Source organism: Acomys minous (assembly GCF_964271855.1).
Source record: "Acomys minous genome assembly, chromosome: 5".
Classification (NCBI taxonomy): domain Eukaryota; kingdom Metazoa; phylum Chordata; class Mammalia; order Rodentia; family Muridae; genus Acomys; species Acomys minous.
The window spans coordinates 19420370-19433207 of NC_140494.1; positions in this window are offsets into that span (position 1 = coordinate 19420370).

Consider the following 12838-nt stretch of genomic DNA (forward strand, 5'->3'; position numbering starts at 1 on the left):
ATTCCTAGAAGTTTTCAGATCCTCACCATCAGAGTACTCTCTCCTGTCACCTAGTTAACTACATGCTTAAAACAATAGTGCCAACATGCACTTTGTATTACTCAATGAAAGTAATATTGCCCCAAGGAATTGAAAATTGCAAACTTCAGACTTAAATGCGTATGTATGTCACACCAGCATATATGCTTTTAATGTACCTTATGTCAGTTTCCCTGAAGGCCAGTAGCTTCCTGTCAATATAGTTTGTACTTGTGCTTATTTTGCACCCATTGGAAAACTTGGTGAAACTTTATGAAGATGGTCCTTTATGAACATTCCAGAAGAAAAATGAGAAACAAAACCTAGAGTATCTGACAAACTTTTCATTAAGGACCAATGAGGTTTGATAGCATTCAGAATTATTCAGCCTATATTAATTAATGTACACAGCAGAAAACTTCAGGACAAAGTCTGTAGGCCTTGAATATGGACAAAGACTCGAGCAAAATATTCTCCTTGAGCAGGCATGAAACCAGAAATCTCAAACTTCAGAAAACCTCATAGGCATGTAGAGTTTCAGCTCTCGATCTCAACTCTGCAGTAGCACCCCTCTGGGTTCTGGATCAGCTGGTCCACTAAACTCAACTCAAACTCTACTGTATGTGCCTACTTATCTCCAGACCTAACTTTGACAACAGTAGTGCCCACTGCCATTATAGTGATTATTACAAAGAAGCCTGAATCAGGTAGTTGCTTTTCCATTTATCTCCTGTGATTTAAAAGCCACAAACATACCGTTCAATTTCTATTATATCAGTGATGATGAGGCTGCCAACCACATGAAAGCAACAAAAATAACAAAATATTCTTTTCTGAGGAACCACTAAGAATGATTTCTTCTGTCTATAATCCCCGAGATGTATCTGTGATAAATTTGATCATCTCAGGGACCTGACCTCCAGTGCTACTGTCTAGATGCTGGACTGACTACTATACAAACATCTAATGGTGAATTGAATAAAGCCGCATTTGGAATGTCATAGCATAGCATAGAAATAAACCTTAGCTGCTTCCAAAAAGCTCCTTTGAAAATAGTATTAAAAGAAATCAGAGCTTCACTTGTAATGAATGTTTACATTTTTTCAGAGCCATGGGTGGTGGCGCACGCCTTTAATCCCAGCACTAAGGGAGGCAGACACAGACAGATCTCTTTGAGTTTGAGTCCAGCCTGGTCTACATAGTGAGTCCAGGACAGCCAAGGCTACACAAAGAAACCCTGTCTCAAAATTCCAAAATTAAAAACAAATGCTTTAGAGGAACCAACTAAGTGTCTTCAGAAACAGACACCCTGTGTTTGGTGTACCGGAACTGTTGGGGACCCTGGCTAAGCACTTGGAGAGGGCTTAGCTTTTCATTCTGGTCAAAACAAATCTTCCATTTGCCTGAGTTGAGGCATCTGGGCAGGGCCTTGGCAAGTACACTATTTTTAAAGGAATAAGTAGAGAGGCAGTGTTCCTTGCATGCCAACTGGGATCTTGGGAATTTCAAATGCCAGGAATGAACTACTGTTCCTGGTCTCGCTGCTTGTGTTCATTTGAAATGCTGAAGGATGAAGAGAGGAAACCCTTGAGAACCACAGTTGGAGGTCTGCTGTCCATGCTTTCTGTCAGTTATGCAGTGTAGAGAACATCTGCAATGTGGCTCAAAGTGGATATAATTGGACTGTGTCAAAGTCACAAAGCTCCCTGTCTGCTGCTGAGAAAAACACACCAAGGAAAATCTGACCCCAGAAACTCAGCTGGTCCAAACAAAGCGAAAATTGTGGGGGAGCAGGACCCATTGCCAGTATGGGTCTGATTAGTATGACAGCGTTCCATGACCATCCAAGTGTGTGTCTTTCAGGTGAAGAGGATCTTCCAAACTTTTATTAATACGGAGCTTGAAAAATAACATTGCGAATTTCTTCCACTCCTCCGGGAAGTGTTCCTATTTCTTCTTCTATATCCATGAGGCATTCGGAAAAGGCTGCCTTTGTCATGCTATTATAGTTTGTCCACACCTCTCAACAAAGTCACATGGAACATACCTGAACCTGCAAATGTAGACACAGTTGTATCTGATTCTGCATGAACGGTATCTGAGAACAAAAAAGTGTGTGAGCCCAGTTGGAGGCCTAAGTTGGCATTCCAGAATACAGAAGCCACATAGCACCACACGCTTCCTGATTGTTTTGACTGGAAGACAAATTAACTAGATGTTAATGTATTTTCTTACTGTCCATTAGCTTTCTATCTTATACCTAGAAATTCATGTGATCCAAATAATTCTTTAATTTTTTTACACAGTTTTTTATGCCAACTTTTTCTGCCACTCTGGTTCTGCACATGAGGTGGAAGGAGTTTCTTTTATAACCAGTAATTCCATAATAAATTCACTGAGCTGACTGGTACCTGTACAGTATAACTTGCAAGCTGGTCGTGACCAAATGTTACCCACATTCTTGCTATGGATTGCTATTTTCAGATGAAAATCATGTTCTAATTTTAAGTTAGAGCCAACACATTTTGGGCTTTAGAATGCAGAGGGGGAACTATTTGTGTAACATTGCTGTCCTTTTTGGCCGCATATTAAAAATAATAAATGAACATTTTAATTTCTTAAGTATTCTAACTCTTGTCATTCAATATACCTCTGTGTCCTTTCTTCTATTTTGTCTATTGTGAAAGAAGCTGTTTGCAGACAGAGTACATAGCAACCAGCTACTGTCATGCTAGGCAGTCCTTCTGCTCTTAAACCTGTCCTGCCACAGACACCAGTAGAGTAGCTATAGAAAATATGGGAAGCAGTGCCCAGATGCAATGGCTGAGCAGGTAACTGCTCTTGGCCCGAAACCTGAAGACCCGGGTTCAATCTCCAGAGTCATAAGCTGGAAGACCCGAGTTCAATCTCCAGAGTCATACTTGAGTCCCTCAAGTAATTTCCTGACTTCCACATGCCTGCAGTGGCATTTGCTCCCTGAATAGTACACACAAAACAACTAAAAACATTTTACAAACTGCAGGGTGTGTGTGTGTGTGTGTGTGTGTGTGTGTGTGTGTGTGTGTGTGTGTAAGATAATGTCATCTCCTTCTCCATCAGTGTCTGTGAGATCATTGAATTATACTGACAAAAACGTGTTGTTCTAGCAGCCACTTTAAACCTTAAAACTGGAATATGTCCAAATATCTAAAAGTAGCTCTTACCTCCCTCGGTGTCTTGTTTTTTTAAATATTGCTGATTTTCCAAGTGAATTCCAGAAGGCCCTCTGCTGTTTTAACCTTTTCTTCCTAAACTGGAAACAATTGGCCTCTTTCTCGGGGGTGTCAGATGTGTGCCTCGGGAAATTTACTATGAAGTAAGATGTTTTAAATCTAAATATTGTATGACTTTTCTTGGGGGAAAGTCTGAACAGCTTATAACAAGCTGGTCTATCTTAGTAAACGAACATGGTTATGGAAGTACAGATGAATATAGAAAAGTAACTAAAAGATTTATTCGTCATGTGTCTGCTGCTGTGATAAAACACTAACTAAAAGCAAGCTGGGGAAGAAAGGGTTTATGTGGCTGGTACTCGCGGGTGATTGTCCTTATCTGGGAGAAGGTAGGGCAGAAACTCAAGGCATCTTGGTAGCAAAAACCTTAGAGGGACGCCGATGGCTGTCGTGCTTCCTCCTTCTCCCCTGCTTAGTTTGCTTTCTTCTAGAGCTCAGTGTAACCTAGGACTGTGCCACCCACAGTGGGCTTGACTCTCCTTCATCGGTGAATCATCAATACAATTCCCCTACAGACACGCCCATAGATCTATCTGGTGAGGACAATTAAGTAGAGACACTGCCCCCACAGGTAGGTCTAGGTTGCAGTAAGTTGACACATAATGCTACCTAAGAGAAGGCGATATTTACAGGACTATGTAGAATTCTAAAGCAGTCATGTTACTAAAACGTGTCCCCCTGTCTTTAGATGACAGATCAAAAGAGTTGCATGCTTTCAGGCAGCTCTTCTAGGACTAGTGTCTTCTCTCCCTTAACTGTTACTGCTTATAAGCCTTGAGGGGGGGGGTTATGAAATGTGTAAATTTCAAGTATTTCATGGCACCTATGAGTTGCTACTTCCTGAACCTTGGAATTTTACTTCCTGCAACTCAAGGAGCCTCTCTACAGGATGCACTGTTTCCGTTCAGAGGAAACTGCTACATTGCACCCTAACATCCTTTCTGTTTCCCAGTACACCCCCTTGCACTGTCCTTTAATAATATCAAGTACCCTTGGGCATAACACCAGAACCAAAAAGGATGTAGGGTGCCTAGAACTGGCAAGAATCCCAAGCTGTGCCAGTCCCTGAGTAACTGCTCGTCCGTACAACTCACTTACGGCTTTTTAAAGACACAAAACTCTCTGAACTGTATTGATTAAACAGTGATATCATGGAGTAATTCAGAACTTCAATTTTAAATGGGTGTGAATTGACTTTATGATGAGAAAAGGGGGGAAATTATTACTTCAAAGCAGGCCACATTCCCTTACAATGGGGAAACATTAGGCTAATGCTTTCAAAATCAAGAATGTGTGCCATTAATTAAATAAGACAGGGAATGGGCCTGAGTAGTATATGTTAAAGTACAAAGCTGCTAATAAACACCAATGCCTTTTAAATTAGCCACAGAGTTGTTTCTCATGCATCCCAGGTCTCCTCTGGGATACTTTATTCCAAACCACATTTTCAGAATCAGGGTCTCCTAACAAGCAGTTCAGAATTACCCCCGTAGTTTAATAAAACTTTATTAAGTGGCTATTGCATATCAGGAAACGCATTTGATTGAAAGAAAAAAAGCCGCTGTAGGGAGTGGAGGAAGCTCTGAGTAAATGAAGTTCCAAGTGAAGGTGCGTTTTGATTGTGCACAGCCTTATGGAAGACTCCCAAGTCCTTCGATGCGTGGCACAATGGGCAGAGCTGTTATCCAAATGGTCCAAGCATGGGAGGAATGTCAAAGGTTTGCTCTGGAGTCCCAAAGTGAGTGTTTATGACTTACTGATGAGTGTGTGCAAAGACTAGCAGCTTCAGCTTCATCCTCTGGGATGTTTACTAGCCTGAGACTGTTGACCTACGAAGACCTCATGCTGAGACCAGCCCCACCTGCAGCCCTGCCGTGCCTAATAAACTTGCTGGGTTTGGAGGTTGGCTCTGTGTCTATTCTAACCTCATTCCCTTGATGCCCTACGCAGGGATTCAGGACCCAAGCATTGTGGAGCATTTCAGGGAATACAGATATTTGACTAAATTATGGTGTCTTTGAGGCAAATTCCATCGGGGAATTACCTGCCGTGAAAGCAAGGGGACCTGTGTTTAAACCCACATAAAAGTCCACGGTGACAGCATGCCTTTCGTCTATAAGGCAAGCACCAAGAAGGCAGAGACAGGAGGATCCAGGGAACACCCGGAACCGCTAGTGTTGTCCACTCTGTGAGATCTTGATTTAGTGAGAGACCACAACTCAAAGAAGAAGCTGTAGAAGGGTAACAAGAAGAAAACTGATCATCAGCATATAGCCTGTGTCTCTAACGCTGCAACTCTTTAATGCAGTTGCTTGTGTTGTGATGACCCGAACCATGCGATTATTTTGGTTGCCACTTCATAACTTTAATTTTACAACTGCTGTGGATTGTAATGTAAATAGCTGGTATGGGGGGTATCGGGAGGTTGCACCCTACATGTTGAGAATTGCTGCTTTATATGCACATGGGCATGTGCATGGTACACACACAACACGCAAAAGCTATGGCACATGTGGCATTAGATGACTTAGGACTACTTAACATGAGAAAATATTTCACAGGTGGAAAAAATTAACTCTGTAAGGAAAAAGACAGTTGTATTTATAAACTGGTTGAAGGGACTCTAGCCAGCTCTACCTTGGCTCTGGGAGGCGTTGCCCTTTTCCCCCATTTTCTCTGCCCTGCTAAAAACGATTTAATTACATTCCCAAAGCTAGCCACCAAGGTACATTCCCTTATTTCCCCACGTCCTTTTCTAGAGGTGGACTGCCAAGGTCCTGCTAGCAAAGTATTGAAGTCCTGCAATCAAAAGCCCCCTTTGGCGCATCTAATTAACCTGCTCAAATTAAAATTAAACACTTCATTCTAACACAAGGTTTCCCCTTGTATATTTGTAAACCACCATTTGCCCATTGGCCGTGTCTGTTCCTCTCTCATGGGGAGGTTGTCCTTTGTCCCCATAAATACCACTTCTCCCACCTCCCTCATTCCCTTGCTCTCCTTTATCTTCTTTCTTCATCTCTTATTCCCAGCCCTTTGTCTCTCTGGGGCAAATAAATCTCCTTTGTGCTGAGAACTTGGGGGCCCTGGTCCCATACTGATAACCTTACACTGGTGATATTTAAACGTGAACTTGATCTTGCAAAGCAGTAGATCTTCAACAGGAAGTCATACTAGGATTTGAAGAGGGGAGATCGTTGCAGCAGAATGACTGAACATTCCAGAAATGGGGACTAGAGTGTGGCCAATAGGTGAGCCACTTAGTGATGCCTTTAATCTTCGGTTTTGCCTACAAGGTGATATAATCAAACTCTCCAGGAATGAGTTCCCACGCGGCACAGTGATGCAAGATCACACGGGAGGACTCTGGTTCTTCTGGGTGTGATTGTTCACGTCTGGTTATTGCTATACGGCTCCTGTCCTTTGTGAGCCCTCATGCTTCATCTCTGTGTTCTCACTTCTCCAATAAAACCTAATCTTCTTAGGAGAGACAAAATGGCCCTCTCCCTTATACCCACCCCTTCTAGCAAATGATGCATTTCCTCTGCCCCACACTCATACACGGCTCAGCTTGATACAGTTTCCTATAAATTTAACTAGACATGCCCAGGCTTATTACCATCCATATACCCAAAATCCCACTTTATAAAACCTTAAAACACAGGCTGATCTACCCGACCAGGACTTCTTAAGGAAAAAGGTAATTTTCATCCATGATCATGAAACAAGAAAATAGCATCCATCCACCACTGTCAATTTTCTTATAGTCATTAGAGGCACAAGGAAGTGCCTCACATTTAAGTGAAAAGAATAGAACTTAAGCTATGGTCCCTGACATAGACAATACCATATCCAGAGTTTCCATAGTTTTTTCAAAGCTTAGCGTGTCTGTGAAGAGTAGAAAGACATCAGATCCAGGGGTGATCTCAATATCACACCGGATAGAACTAAAGACAAAGTCTCTGAGATGCCAGAGAGCAAGAGGATTTCCAAGGATAAAACCGAACCGCCTCTGGATAGTTTGAGAGCATGGGGAAGTTCTTCAGGGCTCTCTAGGGACTCACATGAGCACCTGATTTAGTCATCAGCAAACAATGAGGATGTCAGTAGTAAATGATGCCGCCTGGCTCCTGTGACCCTGCCTGTGTATTTAAAGATCACAGCCTTGTAGTTCAAGTGCACTCACAGTGAGAGCCAGGGTGAGTGGCTTGCACTTTGGAGATGCAGAAAGCCTTTAGAAGAGAAACTAACCAGCCTCTCACATTCTTTTCCAGGAATCTTGTTTACACGGAGCAGATTTAGAGGCCTGCACTCAATATCACTGTGGCTATAGCCACAGCATGACTGGAGTAAAGGAAGATGAGGAAATACAGGAAGAAAACAGACCTCTTCCTGTGGAGTTAGGAAATTAAGGCCTTAACTGATGCTGACAACCCTGATTGAGGCGGGGGGGGGGGGGGGTATAAGAAAATCAGCATTTATATACTTCTTTTGCCAAGCATAAATATGGAACAATTATAGTTTTGGAAATTTTAAGAATGTGTGGTAGGAAAAAAAAAGAACAATTGAGAGTTCAGGAGGCTTTTCAGCTTTTGAGATTTTAGAAGCCCCATCTCCTACCTGTTTACGAGCCTATTATTTTCTGTGACTTGCTATCATTTTGAAGACAAGCAGATACACTTGGCCTCACAGAATAAATACAGTTTTGAAATGCCAGCATCTGTGGATAAATGTTAATTGACCCCCATTTAACGCACGTCACTCTTACAGCTGTTAACAAACTTTACTGGCAACCTCTGAACTTCCCCTGCACCATGTGCTGACATTTTTACAGTGAACTTTACAAACATTTTGGAAGTGTAGAACTGGCTATGCTTTTTTCCTCCAGAACTTCTTTGTGTGATTACAATTTTGATGAATTTTTTTTTTTAGGAAGCTTCACTGTGATATGAACTTGGTAGACAGTCCAACAGAGTTCTGCTGCTAACATTTGCCTGTAAGCCTAGAGGACAGGCTGCACGAATTATTCTACATGTCTTAGGACTTTGAATTCTGTTTATTTCTAGAATGTTTTAAATCTGCATCAGAATGCCTTGAAGTGGCATACCAAAGAGGAGAAGAGGCCTTCTAAGAAGAGAAATTGTGACTCTCTAAATAAATAATAAATAAAATGAGCAACCCTGTTTGCTGTTGTCAAATGGTGTCATTTGGAATGTAATTAGATGCCATCTTGAGGAGATAGATGTTATTTGAGTAAGACCAGTTCCCAGCAAGTTAAATAAGAATAAGGGCAAAGAATAGGGGCACTTGGATGAGAGAGCAAAGTTTCAACCCACACTGTGATATCCCAGGAGACCCCTCAGTTAAGTGTAATGGGTCGGGAGTCTGACAGTATGTGTGTGAAAGAAGGGGAGGCTCCTGGCGGATTGTCTATTGTTTTGGCTTTACCTTTGATGTGAAGCTTCATTGAGGCACTGGGATGGGGGTCCGTTTACTGCAGACAGATTGCTGCAGACAGTCTGATTTCTTTAGCATAAAGTCACAGCAAATCACCAAGCCAGCCGTCACCGATCCAGCCATGAAAGCATGCAGTGCCTAATAAAACCAGAAGGAAGTTCAGTGGAGGCTGCATCTGCCCTTCTTCTAAACGTCCGTCTAGGGACGGGAATCGTAAAGAGCTGATGGAGCAGCATCTGTTCTCGTGTTTACAGGTCAGTATCCTGAGACGGAGTTTCTCTCTCTGCCAACAGTAATCACGGCATCTGATGCATACCTGGTTAACAATTAAGGGGACAAGCTCTGTGATGTCACCCAGATGACCTCTCAGAGCCCAGCTTGTTTCTCTCTGAAATGAGGATAGAAATGGGACTTATATGCAAGGTTTAGCATGGCAAACAAAAGATGAACATATTTCATGTGCATTGTTTTTGCTCAATTGTTTGCCTTGAAGGTTTGTGCTCACTCTATTCTGTTTTTCTGTAGCTTAGGAAACAGGTAGCATGACCCTGATACAAAGGATGGAGAGAATTAATACTTGCAAAAAAGAAAATTGTAAAAGGAACTTACAACCAAGCTGCTTATTTTATAATCTATTCATCTGAATGATTTTTTTTCAAATTTAAATTTACCTCAAAGACAAAATTTGTGTGTGTGTTCACATACATGTGGAGGCCAGAGGACAATTTCAGATGTCATCCCGCCTCCGATGTCAGGTGCCATTGTCAGGTCTAACACAATCTCAGGGCAAAATAGCTCACAGTTGTTCCTGTTAGCACACCAAAGTGTCTGCTGCCCTCCAGGCTCCCTCAGCACCTGTGGCTCCCCTCAGCTTCTCCCAGTGAGCCTCCTGCCCTAAACTTCTTCAGCTCATGGAGGTGCCTTTCTCAACTTCTCACTCCTACATAACCCTGCCATTTCAGCCCCACGCTCTCTTGACTCTTAGCTCTCTCTCTCTCTCTTGCTGTCTCTCTCTCTGTATCTCTCTGTCTCTGTCTCTGTCTCTCTGCTTGTTTCTCTGTCTCTATCCCTGTGTCTGTCTCTGTGTTTCTGTCTCTCTCTGTCTCTGTCTCTCTGTCTGTCTCTCTGTCTCTGTCTCTGTCTCTCTGTCTCTGTCTCTGTCTCTCTCTGTCTCTCTGTCTCTCTCTCTCTCTCTCTCTCTCTCTCTCTCTCTCTCTCTCTCTCTCTCTCTGTTCTCACTCATTCCACTGTGTCCCCCAGCCTGGTTCATTTTACTAGTCTACTAATTTTTCTCCTTGTTCTGGCCTCTTTCAGAAGCCTCTCTCCCTCATATCTATAATAAAAACATTCTGCTCGACCATACTGGTTTTCAGTCTATGTCGGAACCCTTAAACTGGGGCCTGACATCAGCGAAGGAATAGAGCAGAGGCAGCAACAGGGTGCATTCGTTTCTCAGCTTAGGTCTTTCCACTTCTAATGACATCCAGTCAAGGGGACTGCCAGTGTTAACTGTCACAACTGCTAAAGCTAACTTAAAAGTTTTAACTACAGATTTGGCCAAGCGGTTTGTGTTTTAATATCAAATAGTTAAAAATGGTTTCCTGAGTATTTGCTGCCAATGTTCTTCTGTGCAGTGGCCAAAAATGTCTCCACATTTGAACTTTAGATTATAAACATTTTTTAAGCAATAAGTCCACATGTCCAATTCACTTTTACCCCAACACTGCCTAATTATTAATATCCACCTGGAAAATGGTGCTTCACATAATAGGATTCAGGTAAACCTTCACATAGAGGAAGATTTTTTACATACCTCTATAATCAATATGAAAATGGCAACAAAGGGCATTTTAACCTATTCTAGGTCCTGCAAGTGTGCCCAGAAATATCTGCTATCAATTAACACTTGTTGAATTAAAAAGAATGATGGATGAGTGGTTGGATAATTGGATAGATAGATGAGTGGATGGACGCACTATTTAGCTTTCACTGGGCAATATGGTTTTTAGCAGAGGCCTCTGAGTGGCTCTCTGTGGAGTAATATTTAATGTATTCACTAGACAGTAGTCATGCTCAAAACTGCTGTAGAGGGATGAACCATGAAGCAGCTACCTAGACACAAGAACTCAACTGAGTCACTTCTGATCTTTTGTTTGACATCTCTGAGTTAAGCTGGGGTTTGTTAGGCTGTCTGTGGCCTGGACTGGCACATTTGGGGTGATCAACTTTTCCTCTGGGTAACCTGTAGCCATTTACTCAGAACTGCTAGATGCTGGCAAACCCTAAAACCTCCACTCTTTGGTTCATTTTACTAACCCTGTTTAGTCCACTACTTTTTCTCCTTGCTCTGGGCTTTTTCAGATGCCTTTGTCTGTACTCTCTCCCTCGTATCTATAATAAAAACCTCCCATTCAACCATACTTTGGAGCTTTCTTGTCTTTATTTTGTTCACCATCCATCTCTAGTTCTGAGTCAGGGTCCCTGACTAACCTGAAACCTGCCAAATAAGTAAGATGGCTGGCCAGTAAGCCCCATAGATAGGGTTGCCTTTGCCTTCCCAGATCTGGGATTACAAGTGTCTGCCCATGATACCCAGCTTTTTAAATGTGTATTCTCAACCAACGTTCTCATGCATGCAAGGTGAGCACTTTACAAAATTATCTCCTTCCCTAGCCTTAAGACGGCATTTTGTGCCAACAATCAACATGGCCTCATATAACATACCAGGGGGAAGTTTTACATTTGATGTACTTCCAACAAATCACCTATTACTGGGGGTAGTCCACAAGGCTTCCTCCTCAGATTCAACAACTTGAAAGGCAGCTCACAGATCTGAGGAAAACAGACTGTTTCTTGTTTCTTGTTATTTATCAAGGATACAACTCAGGAACATCCATATGGGAGAGGTGCACACAGCAATGGGTGGAGGAAGAGGAGCTTGCCTGCCCTCTACAAGTGCTGGAAGCTTTCCTGAGCCATCATACAGGGGTTTATTTGTAGAAAACAATATCAAGCATGATTGATTAAATCACTGGCCACTGATGATCAACTCACTCTCTCCTCTTCTGGGAGGTTGGGTGCCAGACTTGAAAATCCCAACCTTCTGTAATTACATGACTGTGTGAAAGTGGGGAAGAATGACAAGCAAAGCTGAGACTAAGTACAGCACAGGATGAGGCAAACGGTGAACTCGTAGGAGGGGGTAGTTTATATAAAGTGACTGCAACGGGCATGACTAACTGGACTCCCTGGCTAGGAAAGTATGTCCTTGTGTGGACTCTAGAATACAGTGGCTCTTTTACCATCTCACCTTTGGGAGTACTGAAGTGAGTGCATGCTGGTAACAAGTGTGAACCCAGTAAGGAAAGTGTGTAAGGAGTGCTTCCTCAGCTATTAAAGAAGGGTAGCTGGCCAACTTCCTCAAGGGCCTCAAAAGTGGGTCAAGTTAGCATTTAAAACAAGAACAGGCTGTGTGGAAGTGAAAGGATGACAGAGGTGAGAACTGATCTAGTTGCAGGCTGTGGCTGTATTGGAAAGAAAACCAACTCAGCTGAGCAGAGACAAGTCTACAGGAAGCCACAAGAACCCAAGATTAAAGCAATGCAGTTGCCACTAAGTAAGCTAGACAAAACCACACATCAGAGGCAACATCCAAAAGCTCTGCTTATATAACATTTGTGTTTGAAATGTATTTTTTAGAATAGACAACTAAATGAAGTTTTTGAATAGAAAAATTAATTTATGGTTCTGAGGTCAGGAGAGATGTCTGAAGTAGATAAGTAAATTTTGGGAGGTTTTGACATAAATATAGTGTCTAAAGCCATGGGGCCCAGTGAGATCATCCAAGCAGACGTAGATGGAGTAAATATGTGACTGAAGTACTGAAATCTTGAAGACTTTGACACGAATGGGTTGAGCTGAAGACAGTGAGGGAATTCAATGAGCAAAGTAACTTAGAAATTTAGTAACCCACCTATTTCAAACCTAAAGACATGTTCAAAATCAATGGCGACCAGTGTGCATCTTAAAAATGGCAATGCAATTCAGACAAACTAGGTAATCATCCTGTCAAAGACACTGTCCAGGGGCTG